The sequence below is a fragment of the Vulpes lagopus genome, chromosome 24 (assembly GCF_018345385.1).
Source record: "Vulpes lagopus strain Blue_001 chromosome 24, ASM1834538v1, whole genome shotgun sequence".
NCBI lineage: Eukaryota > Metazoa > Chordata > Mammalia > Carnivora > Canidae > Vulpes > Vulpes lagopus.
Window position 1 is genome coordinate 16,170,200 of NC_054847.1, and position 18,107 is coordinate 16,188,306.

An 18,107-nucleotide genomic window follows, 5' to 3' on the forward strand; every position below is an offset into this window, starting at 1 on the left:
AGAAAACACATCGTACCATACCCAGACAAGGCTACTGGTCTGTGAGAAGGAAAGAACAAATATCCAATTACTATATTTGAAAGCAGAAATGGAAAATACAATCTTTGGCAGAGTTTTTCAATTGGATGCCTTGTCTTCCAGCCATTAAGGACTAGATATGTGCAGACCAGAAACACACCAACTCTTAGAGCACAGTTGACAAGGGACTTGACCAAGAAATGTGTGCACAGATTTACACACTCAGAATGAGCTGATTACCAGCTGTCACCTGCCAAGAACAATTATGACTTAGACTCATCTGAAATTTGTCAAGTCCAGTGCCAGAGAAGCTCTGTCAATGATTCCAACTGCTATATTATTACAGCCTGCTTCTGAAGGTCTGGAGTAATCTGTGCATAGAAAGACTTCCCAACTACTGAAAAATAGGGCGATGTAGAAAGATTCAATCCAGAGGCATGGCACGAATGGTGCTCAATTAGTTCCACCTAGGAATAAATCCACCAATTCATCTGGGTAGTATAAATAGTAGAATCACCAGCTAAACTTACATTTAAGATAAACAAACAGTAAAGCATTTCCTTGCTGGTTACTCTCAGGCAAAATTTTATGTCTGCCTCATGTAATGTCTTGATGTCTCAAGATCTAAACTAAATAAGCCACTTGCTTCGACAGATCATTTGTTTATTCAGAAGTTCATTAAAACCAGGAGCGTATATAAAATCCAACAATACTGAAAGCTCCGAATGTTTTTTTAACCAGTATTTCAGTCCAAATATATCTAACAAAACACTTTTGGAGAGAGGATATTAGCAAACAAGGCTAACTTTGTGATATTATTTGTAGACAAGCTGACATTACTCACCTAACAAAGCAGTGCTTGTCAAATCCCTGATTAATTACAGCAGAAGGAAGTCTTGTAGAAGTGGGAATCTTGCTCATCTGGGAAAGGGTATGCATGATACATGGGGTCACTCTTGAACCCAAGGCCGGGGTACTTGTTAATTTCTGACTAAAGATTTCTTATTTTATGAAAATTACATTTTCACATGCTTTGTGGTCAGCCATGGCTCAATGTCTTCTCCCAACCCCACCCCGAGCCCTCCAGCCCATGTTTACCTCTCTTTCCTTGACTACTTATATGACTTATATGCCTATTCATCTTGCTTTTGCATGTAACTCACATGTAATCAATATAGTAGATACATCTGATGAAATAGGACAATGCTAACTCAGCATGTAGCAATGACCCAAAAAAAAAAAAAAATGCTTTCTGAGTTTTATGGCTCTTTTGACAAAGCTTATGGTTTTCAAGGTGCGGTCCCCCACCCATCAACATCAGCATCATCTGGGATCTTGTTAGAAATGTTACAAATTAATGGCCTATCCCAGACCTGTTGAATCATCCCCTCTGGGGCTGGGATCAGTCATCTGTGTTTTAATGAGCCTTCTACATGATTTTGCTATAATCTTAAACTGGAGTCTTACTGCATTCGGATTACAAATCTGCACGTATTGGGGAAAGTTTAGTTCACGAGAAGGGGAAAATATCAAAGTTCTTAAGATGAATTCAAATAAGTTAAAAAACAAAATAATTTCCAATTATCTTTTAAAGAACTACTTCTTGCAGAAAGTAGTCACAGTAAGATTAGACATCTGAAAAACAAACAAATACCTAAGAAAATGTTTGTCCAATAAAGGAACACAGATGATATTTCTAATTATCAGGAGAATCCCTTAGCACTCAATGTCAGGACAGCCACAACCTCCTGAATTAATTCCGATTCTGAGCTGAATGAACATGCCAAGCTTATTCCCATGGAAACTGAGCACTCTACAGATTGCTAGGGTTATAGAACATATAACTGAGCTAAGGCAATTGCCAATTTCGGAAGATTAGCATAGAAAATTTGATGCCACACATTTATTTCCAAATATCAGATGTGCTTCATCTATATTCGAGGATAAAGGACTGTCGAAATTTGATTTAAGAGAAAAGAAAAAAGTCCTACTGCAACACAGCCTATCATCTTTGAGCTCTGACCAAAATGAGGCAGAAGCTCTGTTTTCTTAATACTGCCTTAATTACAAGGACACTGTTTTGAACGTTGGTTATTAAACGGGTTGCTATGGCTTCCTGCCCAAGAATCTGGCATGCAAGTTGCAGTCATGGGCAAGCTGAATAAGGTGCACACAAATAGAGTTTATCACCCTAAGCCACAGAGCAGCCATCAGGAAGATTACTGGGAGGTAACAGAGCACTAACAGTTGCTCGCTCTCTCTTCACTTTCCTGGAAACTCCTTCTAAGCTTCTTACTAATCACCTGGTCACATAGAATGCTACACCTATATAAAAAGGGATTGCTTCAAACAGCAGACCTGCTGTGGCCATTTCTGAGCACACAGAACCATGTGGAATTCTGTTTAGACTTCCACAAGATTTGTTTGTTCCTTGGGCAACTTTGGCGTTTCCAAATTTTATATATGACTGTGACCAACAGGGAAGAAGGCAAACAAGAAGTTCAAAGCAGAGCTAACTATGCTCAGATACAGGTTTTTGTCGCTGGTAAATAATAGGAAGTAACCACAGGGAATTTTATCTTTGTGTTCTCAGAGAGATACAAAGAACCTCAGGTAACACAAATACCAGAATGTTCAAACTGAGCAAATGCAGCCCGCAGAGCTATGTTTATGCTTAATATCTATTCAGGTATATAAGACCCCTTCCAGCTTGAAAATTCTCTACTTCTCTGATCTTGTAGCTTCTCATGGGAATGGAGAAATTTGAAATTTCATGCCAGGTTTTAGCAATTCAGGTTTTGTCAAGAACAAAAAAGAAGTCCATAAGCAACATATGCCACAAATTTGAGCTTGTTTTTGTAAACACTCAGCATATGAGAGCTATGCATTATATTCTGAAGCACTAGTGGCAGTTTTCAGAGTTTCATATTTTAGAAGGGAAGGGAAGAGATGTTTGCAAAGACATCTGTAAGAGAAGAAAGAAGTAATTTTATCCTATGTCTTGTATTCAGCTATGCTGACCTAAAGGTCTGGAGAAGGTGAAGGAGTTTGTACTCTTTATTCAAAAGGTGATCGACTCCTATTCTAAAGCTTGACATGGTTATTTCATAAGCTTCGATAGTTCATTATCTTGGCTTCCACAGATAAAACTTCTATGGCTCCAAGAATGACCCGGTCCCCTCTGAAATGCCCAGGCCAGTGACCTCCTGATGCAAGGAACTTGCTAGCTGACAATATTACTTGAGCTCTAAAACAGGTTATTTCCTTCATGTGGGGAGAAGGATGTTCTGCAAGACTACCTTGAGAAGTTACGGTTAACATCCCAATTACAGGACTGAGGCTGCCAGATGTCACTGACATTATCCTTTCATTTGCAATTTTGGCAGATTGGCCAAAGTCACATAAGGACTTAGACCGAAGAACTATGATCTAGTTTTGGTTTGAAACCCAGTACCAAACTGGTGAAATGAACCAGCCTTTAGTTGGGAAGAAAAGTTTTCTATTATCCGGATGTGATATAGACATGTAACTCACAATGCTAATTTGCAAGTTTAACTATGATCACAAGAGAAGAAAATACTCAAGTCTTTTGTCTCAATCATCTCTGGGTTCTAAAAATGCATGAACTAGATAGTATCCCTTAAAGACGTTTTCAGAAGGTTATGTGATAAAATCTATGCCAGGTGGACACACCTTGCCACTTCACCAGAGGCCATACCACAAAAACCAGCCCATGACTTGAGGCCAAGGAAAAGTGACATAAAACTCCAAGTGTTATTTTGCAGATTCCTTGATTTTCACAGGTAAAGAATGGATCCCAACTTGTTTCTGACCCAAAGCTATTTTTCAAAGAGTTTCTCTGATCATTCACAAGGATTTAGAAGAGCAAACACTATAAGCATTTATGAGTTTGGACCTAATTGCCCAGAAGTATATAATTATTCAATCTGAAATCTGCAGAGTCTAAGTCATCTTGCAGCAAAAACAGAATCTTATGAAAAGGACACACGCTGCTTTTAAGAACGTGGATGTCTGATTTTAGCTTTGTAAAGCAATGCTAACCACAGATAAATTATTTTTCTATTTATTTTTACTCAAGTATAATTAACATTCAAAGGTATATTAGTTTCGGGTGTATGGCATAATGATTCCAGGATTCTATACATTTCTCAGCGCTCATCAAGATAAGTGTATTCATAATCTCCATCACCTGTTTCACCCATTCTCCCCACCCACCTCCCTTCTGGCAACCACCTAAGTGAAATAAATCAGCCAGAGAAAGACAAATGCCACATGCTTTCACTCATATGTAGAATTTAAGAAAAACAAATGAACAAAGAGAAAAAGAGACAAAAAAAAAAAAAACCAGAATCTTAAATACAGAGATAATTTATTTTCAAAGCAGACAGAGGAAAAAATCTATTCGCTGTTAATTCAACTAGAATATAAATTTGGGAAGACTTAGGCTTCAGTCCTTTAAAAAATGTTCAGTCAGAAAGACACTTGTACTCTCAATCTTCCAAATCAGTGAGGTCTTACCATTTATTCAACCCCTCTGAAGTTCAGAAAAGTGTGACTTTTGGCAAGGCTTTTCCTTATAATTTACAACTCAAGCATGCTTATTGGATTGGAGACACTGCTCCATTGACAGTGGAGTGACAAGCCTTTCTGCAGCAGAATCTTGGAAGGCAAAAGAGCGCTGAGGTACAACTTGAGTGGGAGCTCTGCAAACCAGACACAGCAATAATTTACCTCAAATATCAAAATGTCAAATGGAATGGCCACCCCTGAATGAGACAATAATGTCCTTGGCAAAACAGAATCCTTAAACTGATTTTAAGACTGACAGGGTGTCCAACGATAGATCAATGGACAAAGAACATTTGGTATAAATATACAATTGCAAATCACTCAGCCATAAAAAAATCTTGCCATTTGCAACAACATGGATGGACTTAGGAGGTATCCTGTTAGGGAAATAAGTCAGACAAAGACAAATACCATATGATTGCACCTGTACGTGGTATCTAAAAAAAGAATACACAAAAAGCAGAAAAGGATCCATAAATACAGAGAACTAACTGATGGTGGCCAGAGGGAATGGAAGAAGGAGATGGGCAAATGGTTGAAGGGGAATGAGAGGTATAAGCTTCCAGTCATGAAATGAATAAGTCATGGGGATGAAAGGTACAGCATAAGGAATGTAGTCAATGGTTTGTAATCATGCTGTATGGTGACAGATGGTAGCTACACTTGTGGAGAGTGTAGTGTAACAGATAGACTTGTCAAATCACTATGTTGTTTGCCTGAAACTAATGTAACATTGTGTGTCAACTATACTCAAATTAGAAAAAAAATTAGAAAAAGAAAAGCTGACAGGGTGGCTTTGAGCAAAGTGGGAAGACCAAACATTAAAGTAGAACTATACACTGACTTATAAAAGGTCTGTCTTGAAATATTTGAAAGGAATTTAAGTAACTCATTCATAGATCATATAAATTATCCAATATTAAATTTCCCTCAGAATTGAATCTTTGCAAGTAGGCTTCATATGATAGTGACATATTTGTGACATAAATTTCTTTCCCTATAAGATCTCTTTCTTCCCTGCTCACTGATGCCTACAATTCCATCATTAGAAATTTCCATCTTTATCACTTATTTAAATGAAACAGAGAGGAGAGACCAGTTATGCTTGCTCGGGCACTAAGACCCATCTTTTGCTAGGAACAGATTGATAGCTAGAATTTTCTTTTTCCTTTCCTTGGTATGTCCCACCCTGCACTAGACACTTGATACCATAGAGTCATGGAGCTCTAAGGAACTTGACAGGTCAGTGGAGCCCCAACCTGTGATCACAAAGACAAATAGGTGAAGCTGAAGCTCAGAAGAGGAAAGGAGAATTGTCCAAAGTGTCTCTGCCAGTTAGGGACAAAGCTGGGACCAGAGTGTGAAGCCCACAGCCACTCGGCAATTCACTTCCCAGGCATTCACTGAGTGCGGAACATTGCACTATATGCTGGGAACATCCAATGAGGACTACAAATATCTTTTCCTACAGAACCTTGAGATCAAAATGAGTTGGCCAGACTCAAAAACCAATACATGAATCTACCTACCTAAGTAATTATGGAAGGCAGTCCTTCATTAACTCATGTTGATTCAATCTAAGAAACTTAGTGACTAAGATATAAAAATTATTTACTTAGAAACTTTTACCTAAAAAAAAAAAAGTTTTCACCTGAAAAAGAAGTACTAGAAGTTAGATTCCACAGACAGGTTTTTACCTGAGATTCCAGCAAATATAATTTAACTTTACTAATGAATTGTTTTTCATTTAGAGAACATGAATAGAGAGCTCAAGCATTTTAGTTACATACTCAGAATTAAGGTTGTGTTTATTCATTTATTTAGTCTGTTTATTGGGTGTGTATACAAAGAATATGAACACAGAAATACTGATTTGATTACTCCTGATATTCAGATCTAACTAGTCACTATCAACAACACCTAAGTTATTAACTTTTCTAATGGATCAATTTGTACATTGTCATGGATGATGGTGACTCTTATTCAAGTGTGAAACCTTAGTCCATTCAATTTTCCATAAATTCTCTCAGATAATTAGTTTCAAGAAATATCACCATGTTACACCTTATAATTTTCCAGGCTTCCTGGGAGTATCTGAACCATGTGACAAGAACACAAACCACAAAATGCAGTAAGGAAGTGGCATTAACATTCACTGTTTGACAAGCAGTCTTTGCTTCATGAGAGCATCAGGTCTCCCTCAATTTTTGTTCATCTCGGGTACTTGTCATAATTGAATGGCCACTGCTTTGGTGCCTGGCCTTGGGTTCCCCCCACATCTCACAACTCCATGATGGCTCTATTAGTCCCTTTGCACATAACTTCATCTGTTTCGTGGATAACTTTTCTCAAATGTGCTGGATTGATTCTAGTTTGGAAAATAGCAGAAAATGCAATGCTTAGGTTGAGATCTACCATTTCAGTAGCTTTTGCTAAGCCTCAACCATACAGATATTATTGGCCACTGGCCCATCTCATTCTGGAATATCGCATAAATAAACGCCGGCTGCTTTCTGAGGACTGAGAGAACAATCAAGAAATTGGATCCACTTATTGCAAAGGAGCTGTGCTCTGTGTGTGTGTGTGTTGTGTGTTGCTTAATGATTTTTCTAGTCTCTCTTTTTCCTTTGGCCAAAGAGTTCTTGCCTGACTGTAAAGAGTTAGTTACTCCAGTCTCAAATTGACTCGGTTCTCTACCCTCATTCCTCTTTATGTCATATATGGAGGTTATATTCTTGATAGTCATTCAGGGCCAAAGCAGGGAAAGCCTCTGAACCCAGTTCCTCAAGTGTATACTTTAAGCTTCTGTAACTTCCATCTGTGCAGCAACCCGCAAGGGTTCTCACCAGCAGAGCTCTGAAGGAAGCATTGCAGAAATTCAGAGGAAAAAAAAAATACTGAGTTTTTAAGACAGCTATATATTTTAAGGATTTTAATAGGAGCACAGTGCCTTGCACATAAGGTGCTCAGTGAAAATTGGATAAGTGGAAAAATGGATGGTGAGCTTCCAGGTGTGTCTGGGAAAGGATGAAGCTCCCTACAGAGATGGGAGGTGGGGCTTTGGACGGCGGAGGGGCCTTTTCCTTGTTTGGCATTGTGGCCAGCTTCGGGAAAGATCTTCCATCACATCCAGATGAGCGAGCCTGCTTCCTGGGCACCTGAGGGCAGACTGAGCACCTCTAGGTCTCAGGGACATGTCATCTTTGGTTATTTAATTGAGAGTGTGTGTGGATTACTCACAAGACTCACCAGGATAAAGCTCTACTTGGTGGCTGAACAAAGCCAGTGCTGCCAGCAATGACACTTTGTTTTCTCTTCAATAGAGTGACCATTATCGTTAGTTTTTTTTTTCTTTCACCCAGTGATTCATGGACCCTCTCTCAATGCTCCTCTCCGCTGCATGCTGGGGTTGGAACTGTGGACAAATCAAACCTCTGCCCCATTTCCTAGTTCTTACTTATCAAATTTCTCCTCGCTGCTGGGGTTTAAGTTTTGACTTTTTCACTTTCTTAAACTTTGTGGTGTTGTTGCTCTTGTGGCACTTGATCCTTTACAAGTGCAGGACATAGAAGTTTAGGATAATGTAAAGGTTTTGAGGAGGGCACAGCACTAGTCAGTGGCAGAGCTGGGTCTTATTTTACGATGCTAAGCGCTGTGTGTCCTTTGTAAAGGAGCCCTGCAGCAACAGGCTTACGACAGGGGCAGTCACCTCGAGCTGGATCCTCTCGGAGCAGAGGACTCTGAAAACCAAATATGTGACTTGAATGGCTGTGCCTTTACTAATAACCACTGTGTTTGCTTTTCCAATTTTCTCCTGCGATCTGGTAACCACACAGGAAAAAGAACAAACTCTCTTCCTGCTCCTGTTAGGCTAAGACTCCTCTTAGTTAACTCATTTACAAACAAGGTTTTGTTGCTGTTATTACCAGACAGTATTCCATTAATCAAGAAATACAGATTTAGGGATCCCTGGGTGGTGCATCGGTTTGGCACCTGCCTTTGGCCCGGGGCGTGATCCTGGAGACCCGGGATCGAGTCCCACGTCAGGCTCCCGGTGCATGGAGCTTGCTTCTCCCTCTGCCTGTGTCTCTGCCTCTCTCTCTCTCTCTCTCTCTGTGACTATCATAAATAAATAAAAAAAATTAAAAAAAAAAGAAATACAGATTTGATCCTTACTCAAGTGTTACAAATAGTACAGAGAATAGAATAACCAAGAAACTGGCCTTTGGTCAGACTTGGTTCTGGTTCAGAAACTTGGTGCCAACTCCTGCTAACTTAGGTGATTTGGGACTAGTTGTTTAGTCTCTGAAGCCTCAGGTTCCACATCTCTAAAATGGGATTTATAGGGGCACCTGGGTGGCTCAGTGGTTGAGCATCTGCCTTTGGCTCAGGGCGTGATCCTGGGGTCCCGGGACTGAGTCCCGCATCGAGCTCCCCACAGGGAGCCTGCTTCTCCCTCTTCCTATGTCTCTGCCTCTTTCTGTACCTCTCATGAATAAATAAATAAAATCTTACAACAAAACAAAATGGGACTTAGAATACACATATCACAGGTTGCTGGGAGAATTATTTGAATATTAACTTCATGAGAGAAGAAAGACAGTTGTCTTGTTCGCCACAGAATTCCATGAAGAACCAAGGCAGAATATTTGAATAAAGGAATTCATCCAAATATTTATGATGGATCTGTGCAGTGCTCAGGACATCACCAATGGCCAATACTCTACACCTAAGTTCATTTGTCCTCTTTCTTCTTTCCCTTTCAACTCTTCAGAAGATTGGGCCCCGTGGTATGCATAAAAGTAAACATTTAGTGGATATAATTTGCAACAAGGGAGGAACTTTTGTAGACTTGCATGCCAGAAGTCTTTCAGAGAAGAGTGGGAGTTGACTGAAGATATCTGAGTCACTCTGGATTAACTACAGGATACTAGCCGTTCTTTATTGTGCAGCAGTGTCCATCATCCCCAACAGAACTGTTAAGAGTTCAGAAGGAAGAAAGACACCACCAGGGAGGAGTCAAAGCCTGGGAGTCCCGGTTGTAACTTTCCTCTTTGTCCCTGGAGTGAAAACTCCCTCCATGCATGATGATAGGCTCTCCAGGCCCTTCGGGGCTCCTGGGGAAAGCACTTCAACCCAAAATATCATCTGTGATCTGTTTTCCATCACAGGGTAAAAAAGGTCTGATGTTGGACATTTAGCTCCATGGGAAACAAGTACCGCAAATTGAATTTTGAAAATTCAATTCAATTTAAAACGCATTACAGTCTATTTAAAAAAAAATTTCTGGCGAGTCCTTTGTTGGAAAGAGGAAAAGCAACCCCTGATGCATCTTTTGTATACATCTGGATTCACATAAATAGAATTTTCTTAAAATGAGTGGTGAGGGCCTCAGGGCCTGCACTTCTTCAAGGTACTTCTTCAGGAAAGCTTTCCTCATTCTTTCACTACTCAGAATCCTGGTAGGACCTCTCAGGCCAGCACAGAGGAAGGTTTCCACACACAAGGAAGGCCAGACAGCTATTTGAGTAAAAAGCTCCAGAGAAACTACTTTGAGAAGAGCCACTGTAAAAATGGTCACCAGAGCTGTGACACGGACTTGGCATCCAGAAAGAAGCCAGGCCCAACAGCACAGGGTCACTGATCTAAGCACAGAGATGCAGGCTCCTCACGACTCTGAAATGTACTCAAGGTGCACAGAGATGGGACAGGTGTCAGCAGTGTGAGCTTTGTGGTAGGACAGACCTTGGTGTTTACTAGTGTTTACTAGTCACCTTGGACAAGTGATCTTGGACAAGCTATTTCATTTCTGAGCCTCAGTTTCTTCATCTGTATAAAGGGATGTAATGGTATCTCCCTATAGTAGTAGTGAAAATGAAAGGAGCTGATACAAATAAAATATTAAGTCCAGCACCCAGGATATAATAAATATAATGTTAATTGCTATTATTATTAAAGATTTTATTTATTTATTTGAGAGAGAGAGAATGAGCAGAGGAGGGACAGAGGGAGTATCAGACTCCCTGCTGGCTGATCAGGGAACCCAATGTGGGACTTGATCCTGGGACTCTGTGATCATGACCTAAACTGAAAGGCAGATGCTTTAACTGACTGAGCCACCCAGGCACCCCTGTTATTATTATTAATCAATAGCACCAATCCAGATGGGAATGAAAAACTATATGGAATAATTTAAGGTCATCCAGTTGTTAACAAACATCATCATCATTTCCTGGGCCATACATGCAGTGAGGGGAAGGTATACGAGGCCCCTCCTCGTCCCATCCCAGAATTCAGTATCCTGAGCCAATGGCTTGGGTCTTGCTGTCTTTTCCTCCTCAGAACACACTGGTTGTCTGCTTCATTTTCTCAAAGTCTTTTCTCAAGCGAATGACAACTGGATAAGCTTTATGTCAGTCCTTTCAAGTGACATAAATACAGCTTACGTTAGCACTTAAAAACTAATTTTAATTCTAGAATTTCAGTACCATTCAGTGCTCACATCTAAGGTACCAACATGCCCGAGCAGAGGATTAGGTCCTAATTAGAAGCAGGCTGTAAATATTATATGAGGACTGTGGTGTTTCTGCTCGGTTTAAGTTACACTGACTTCCAATCATGCATTTTATCTTTTGGCATGCATACATAGGTGCCCAATAAATGTTACCTTTGGTGATAATAAAACAAAAGCCTAACTTTCAAAAGTGAAATAACCAAAAGCCCATTGTCTACATTCTTGGCAGCGGCCAGAGAGCCAGTTTTCCCAAGTCAGCAGCCTCTGAGGAGGCTGGCCAGGGGCCAATTCCCAGGGTTGGCGCATTCCTGGGGCCTGGCAAGAGGCCACTGGGACCCTGTTTCCTCTTTCGTTCTCTTTATGTAGTGGAAAATCTTTCCCGCTTCGAACCCTCTGACTCTGTTTTCCCCATCGAAGTAAAGAGAAGAGTGTCACATGGGAAATGATCTCCAGCCCCTTCCCCAAATCGAGTCTCCCACTGCTCCAAGCTGGCACAGCTCAAAGCAATTGAAGGCAGAAGACAAACAAAAGAGGGCTCTGCAGCCCAGTCTCCAGCCTGATTCTATCAGGGGCACAGGGCCTGGGGCCGAGGACCCAGCAGGACCCTGCGCACAGGGAGTCATTGTACACTTGTTTAGAAGACTATGGGCACTCCTGGAAGCCTTTGGAATAAAACTGCCTGTTATAAATAGACATTGGCTGAGCTTCAAGGGTGAGAGGAGTAGGCCAAAAGTTCCAGAAAAATATAACGCTCCATATAAGAAGGTCTGGAGTACAGTTCATTAACAGGGACAACTGAGGAAGTTGGCCTAAGAAGAAAAGAATCCAAGGTTCAGTCAGATACAACCTGTAGTTAACAGCTGGTGAACATTTCTGACTAATACCACGGATATGCCATTCAGTTTTTAAACATCATAGATGAATGTACGCAAACCAAACATTTAGAAAAAATCTTTTCTGAATGTCTCTTTCCATCTGCAGACAAAGAAAGCTGCCATCTGGAGTCGCCACGTCAGCCGGCTCCACATATTTGCAGCATGGAAGAGGAGGTGGCATGCCAAACACTACGCTGTGTGCTCCGTTAGAATCCCTTCCCTTGATTCTCCTAACAGCCCATGTCCTTTCTGCTACATTATATGGTGTCTCTTTCCTCTGCACCCTTTAGAATGAGTGCTCTGGGGGTGCCTGGGTGGCTCAGTTGGTTAAGCATCTGACTCTTGATTTTAGCTCAGGTCATGATCTCTGGGTCATAAGATTGAGCCCTGAATCGGGCCTGGGCCAACATCGGTTGCCTGGATCCCTCCATCTAAGGTGATACTTGCTTCCAAGTGGCTCTCTCCTTCTGGCCACATGGTTGTATATTATCCCCTTGCCCTGTAATCTTGTTGAATTCCCTATATCCTGCCCTGCCTTTGTAAGAGGCCTATTATTAAGTTGTCCTCCATCACCTGGCTTGAGTGTGCCATCTGTTTCCTCCTAGGATCGCAACTGATGCAGTGAATAATGAAATAATATTGTTGATACAGTCTTTGTAGGCAAAACCATGACAAGTTTCTCAGGTCCTCCTAAGAGGATGAGAAATGCTAACCATATTAGACCTGGCTCTCATCTACCTTCACTTCCTCTTTGGTAGACCTCACCAAACAGGAAATAGGTCAGATAATCTGCCTCAGGGACCTAACAGCAGAGTTCCAAACTTGGCCCACGCGATCTGAATAGCTACCTACCACCGTCATCTAGCTAGAACTCCACACAGGGAGGTGGGAATGACAGCACTAGCCACATCCCAGTCATATCTGGGTGGTAACTTCAAAGACTTCACTCTCAGCCTTGTGCCTACTCACACTTGATTACTGGAAGCCCTCACGGCCTAACCATTCCCAGGGATGGCAGGCCTCTGACAATAGCTCCTCCCCCCCCCCCCAAAAGACCCACAGTCCCTGAACCTACTTATCTGCTGGCTCTGACAGATGGACTCCAGAATTTATCAGACCAAATGATTTTATTTCCCTCAACACATCTATGTGCATGAGAGCAGTCAATGAGTTAATTATATTAGGAAACCTACCAAGCTGAAGACAATTGCTTATGAGTGAGGACCAGAAAGGTGCTGAAAGACAGAAGGCAAGCAAACCTCAGAGGCATCTTCAGAAATGGACAATTATGATCCATTAAGCCTAGTTAAGGAAGTGAAATTTATGAAGAGGAAACATCTGGAACTTCTGGAATGTAAAGGAACCGGGAGGAACCGTTGTTTGGGCTTGTAGAGAGCAGCCCAGACAAATAGGATTCCATGTTAGGAGGGAATTGCAAAATTAGTACATGAAAGGGACAGCATTGAGGCAGTGCATCTGGTGTTAAGTGAAGCATTTTAATACAATGGCTTCTGGATTTGCTCTTGAAATATTAATTGAAATGGGGATGAGTATGAGGGCTGTCACACGAGTAGAAAACTGGCAGAAAGATCATAAATACTGCCTAAGCTGAGCCAAGGCGATGGAACATGGCAATGCAACAGCAGTAATGAAAATGCTGCCTAATTCTCAGCCACAAACCCTGTGGAGGCTTCATAAATATTAATTGATAATAATGAACTATATAATACAGGGGGGTAAATTAGTGTGAGACAGGCTGCTGAAATACAGCATACACACACACACACACACACACACACACACACACGGTTAGTATAACATACACTGATAAGTGAGAAGAAAGGAGATCAAGATGATTTAGCTGTGCTATGCATCATGCCCACACCAGCAAGTGTGGGTAAGAAGATGAGGAGGGGTGGCAAGAGGGGACATAAGGGAAGTTAAGAGGATAGTTCAGGATCACAACAGAGCTTTCTTAGAGTCTCAGCAACTCAAGTAGAAGCCAGGCACCTTGGAGTCATACTCTATTCTCTTAAAACATGAAGGTTTTCTCCATAAATTTCTGCTTCAGGGACCTCAGGGACACCACAGATTAAATCTGGACCAATTTCATTGAGGGAGATATAAAAGCTCTTCCTCTTAGGAAAGCCCTCCCTGATCAATACAGTCAGAAAAGCAACCTCCTTTCTAAATCCCATCACTCCTATTGTTTGCTCCACTGTATACCTCCTGGTATTACTATAATTTTTGTATATGACTAGACTTCATAAAGCTTCATAAAATGGAAATCATGCTTTGCATTTCTGAGCATTCACATAGATCTTCACCCTTAGCACTGTGAAGTGCTTTGAACTTAGTAGGTGCTCAATTCCTGTGCTGGTCAATTAGGAACACTAGAGAGGAATGCAGGCACCTATCACAGAGAACACCCAGCTGCCTCCTGGCTTTGAAGGCCAGCTTCTAAGGAGATCGATGAAAGCTCTATCTCTTGTTATAGACAAAGCACTAGAGAATCTGCCGCAGGAACAATCTTAGGCTGCCAGAGGAGGATACAGAAACCTCGGTTGCCATGGAAACTTGTATGATCTGATGCTTCCCATTGTTGAGAGATGGTGAGACACCAGGAGAATGACAAGCAGATCCCTGAGCCCTAAGAAAACACAGAACATGCCAAGCAAATGTCTCCACTTATTTGTACTTATTTCTTAAGGTGCAGTATCATTTCATCATCTATCAATAACAGCATTTATAAAGGACTTTCAAAATGTCGCCAGTTCCTATTTTAATTAAGTGATTTCTGAGACCCCAAGTATGCACAGAGCTATGTTGGAGACAGGCAGACAGCACTAATTGCAGCCAGTGAGTGCAGATGATGGAGCCCACACCAGGGCTTCTGAGATCCTGCTTTGTGACCTGGGTAAGGTGAGCCATCTGTGTGCAGGGCCTGTGGGCCAGGCTTCCTAGACTAATGGCAGAGGAACCTACCTAACCATTCTTGGGTCACAGATCCCTTTGAGAATATGATGATAGCTATGGACTCCCACCCCATAAAAAAAATGTGCACATATGTGCATACATATAAAATCTAATACAATATACTTTGGAGAATTCAACACCCCTGGGGCCTTCTCATAAATTTACCCTATTGAGCAACCCCAGAATGCAAAAGGGTCCAGGTATCATGTTAAGAATCTCTAATGGAAACAAACTGAGGGTTGCAGGAGGGGATGGGGTGTGGGGGATGGGGTAACTAAGTGATGGGCATTAAGCAGGTCACGTGATGTGATGAGCACGGGGTATTATATGCAACTGATGAATTATTGAACACTACATCTGAAACTAATGACGTGCTATAAGTTGGCCAATTGAATTTAATTTTTTTTATTTTTCATTTTAAAATTTTTTTGGATTTAATTTTTTTAAAAAGAATCTCTGATGTAAAGAAAAGTCTTTATGCATACACTAGAATTATCCTTGGTAAAATTGAAAAGTTTGCCATCCCAAACTTCAGAACCAGTGCTCAATGCCTCCTCCAGGTAGTGCCCCCGTACTCCATACCCAGTATTTCTTGCTAATGTGTACTTAGTTCATGAACAAATGGCTACTCGTTGGTAAGTTCACTTACTCATTCACTCATTGCACTGTTTTCCATGTCAGACTTTAGGGAACCAATTGTGAGTATGACATGGCTCTTGCCCTCTAGGAGTTTACAATTCAGCTCAGTCAGGGCTGATATTGCTTCCCAGAGGATACCATGCAATGTCTGAGGACAGTTTTTATTATCACAGCTGGGTGAGGACGGCTATTAGCATCCAGTAGACAGAAGCCAGGGATGCTGCTGAGCATCCAACAACGTCCAGAACATCCCCACCCCGCGACAAAGAAATACAGCATCCAAAATGTCAGATAGATTGAGAAACCCTGATTTAAGGTGGACAAGCCCTAGACAAAGCATTAAATGTAGTGATGAAGACCAGAGATAAATATTATGGCAGCTCAGGAAAGGACATTTTAATAAGAATTCTGGAGTATATGGTTATGGGGGCAGACTGCCTTAACTTTCAATGATGGACGGAAGAGGAAGGGATGAGGAGTCAATCAGCATAAGCCATCACCATAATGAAGGCAGATGTTCTGTTGTGCAATACCAGAGGAGAGGGCATCAGTTTCAAGTGGTGAGCAATCAAATGGCATGTGGAGGGGAGAACGTTCTCATAGGAAATGATGTTGGCTCTCTACCAACCCCCATCAGTGGGTGGCTCAGGCAAAAGAATGTGAAACCATTAGATAGGCTTATCACTCCAATTATAAATCCTGTTGCATCCTGGGGGACAGCTGGACTTTGGGTGCACCCTATAATTTACCATTCCTCCTACTCTACTCCCGCTGCAGTCAGTATCCCCATCTTGTACACATACACACCACAGCGAGTCCCCATGTGGGTAAAAACACAAAATTATAGATATAGGGTATTATATATATTATGCATTATATAGATGTACTATTATAAACTTTAATCTCAGGGCACCTGAGTGGCTCAGTCACCTAAGCGTCTGCCTTGGCTAAGTCAAGTCCTACATAAGGCTTCCGGCTAAACAAGGAGGCTGCCTCTTTCTCTCCCCCTCTGTCTCTCCCTACTGCTCATTCTCCTTCCCTCTCCCTCTCCCTCCCTTCCTCCCTCTCTCTCCCTCTCCTGAATGAATGAATGAATGAATGAATAAATAAATAAATAAATAAATAAATAAATAAATAAATAAAATCTTTTAAAAAATAAAAAAGAACTTTTATCTCTGTGGAAGTTGGTTTCAAGACCCGATTAATCAGAAAAAGCACAAGACCAGAAATCAGACCTAGACCAAGTTCCAACACATGTATTCTTTACTCCTCATATCCCTCTCTAGCTCATCCTCCAACACTTCAACAATTATTTTACTGAAATCAGGCCTGGTCTCTGCCATCAGCAGGCACAAAGCTGGCACCTGTACACCTGTGCCACCTGTAACACCTGTACAGGAGTTATACACCCGTAAACCTCTAGCCCTACTGAAGCTGGGGCTGTTTAATGTTGGAAAGCACCATGCCAGGAGCTCCCAGTCCCCAGAAACAAGGTTCTCTGCTTCTGAGCCACTAACTGTAGAGTGACAGCATGATCTGGAGGCAGCCAGAAGGGGGTTGAAATCTCAGGCCTACCACACACCAGTTCTTTGGCCCTGAGGAAGTTCCTTAATTTGTTAAGCTTCAGATTTTTTTGTTCGTAAAATAGGAATAATTAAAGTTCTTGTCTTAAAAGGTCATCATGAGTATTGAATGTCAATTTCTATCTAAAGGCAACCAGAGTGTCTGGCACGTAGCAAGTCTCAGGAAATTTCAGCTCTCATCACCAAGGGAAGGGAGCCATCCTGATCCACACTCAACGCATGGCTCTGCTCCCTGCACACGCTGAGCTGTCTGCTAAAGTGGCTTACATGTTAGACTTCACCAACATCCTTGTGCAGGCACCATGCTAATCTTCTCTGTATCATTCCAATTTTTAGTGTATGTGCTACTAAAGCAAGCACCAAGATCTTTTTTTTATTATTATTTTTAAGTAATCTCTACCCCCAAAGTGGGGCTCAAACTCACAACCCTGAGAGTCACATGCTCTACTGACTGAGCCAGCCAGGCTCCCTGCTAGACGTTACCAGTCCCCACTGCCGACATAGTCTATGTCTGCTGCTTGGTTATATTCTATTTCTGGTCCCTTGTCCTGCCTTCCATTCAGACCATTTCAGCAGCAGCACTGCTCGTATCTCCAGCCTCCCTCCTGGCACTGTTCGTGGTGGGTTCTGATCTTTTCCTGCTCATCTGGGGCCCCTTTAAGACCCTTAGCAACCAGGTATTTGGGGCTGTACCTACCTGGCCAAGCCTCCCTGTCTTCTCCCAGCCCATCCATACAAAATCTACTCAGAGCCCCCAGGGGTCTGTGCGGCTGGAGGGAGCTGGGAAGGACATTCCTCCAGTGTGTTCTTGACCTGCTATGATGCGCTCAGCTAGGCTGCTGGGCAGATTCACTGCGTAAATATTCATTTAAGCATCTGACACTTTTCTTGCTCTCCCATCCCTGCTGTCAA

At 41.8% G+C, this 18,107-nt stretch overlaps 1 protein-coding gene and 1 non-coding gene across 7 annotated transcripts in view; both read right to left on the reverse strand.

Annotated features, from left to right (window-relative positions):
• The window catches only part of NCKAP5 (NCK associated protein 5), a 947,236-nt gene that overhangs the window by 779,739 nt on the left and 149,390 nt on the right, over window positions 1–18,107 (reverse strand). The gene's annotated exons all lie outside the window — the stretch shown is intronic.
• Window positions 17,448–17,555, reverse strand: LOC121482207. The gene has a single exon (XR_005985560.1). It is a non-coding gene; the product is annotated as a U6 spliceosomal RNA (small nuclear RNA).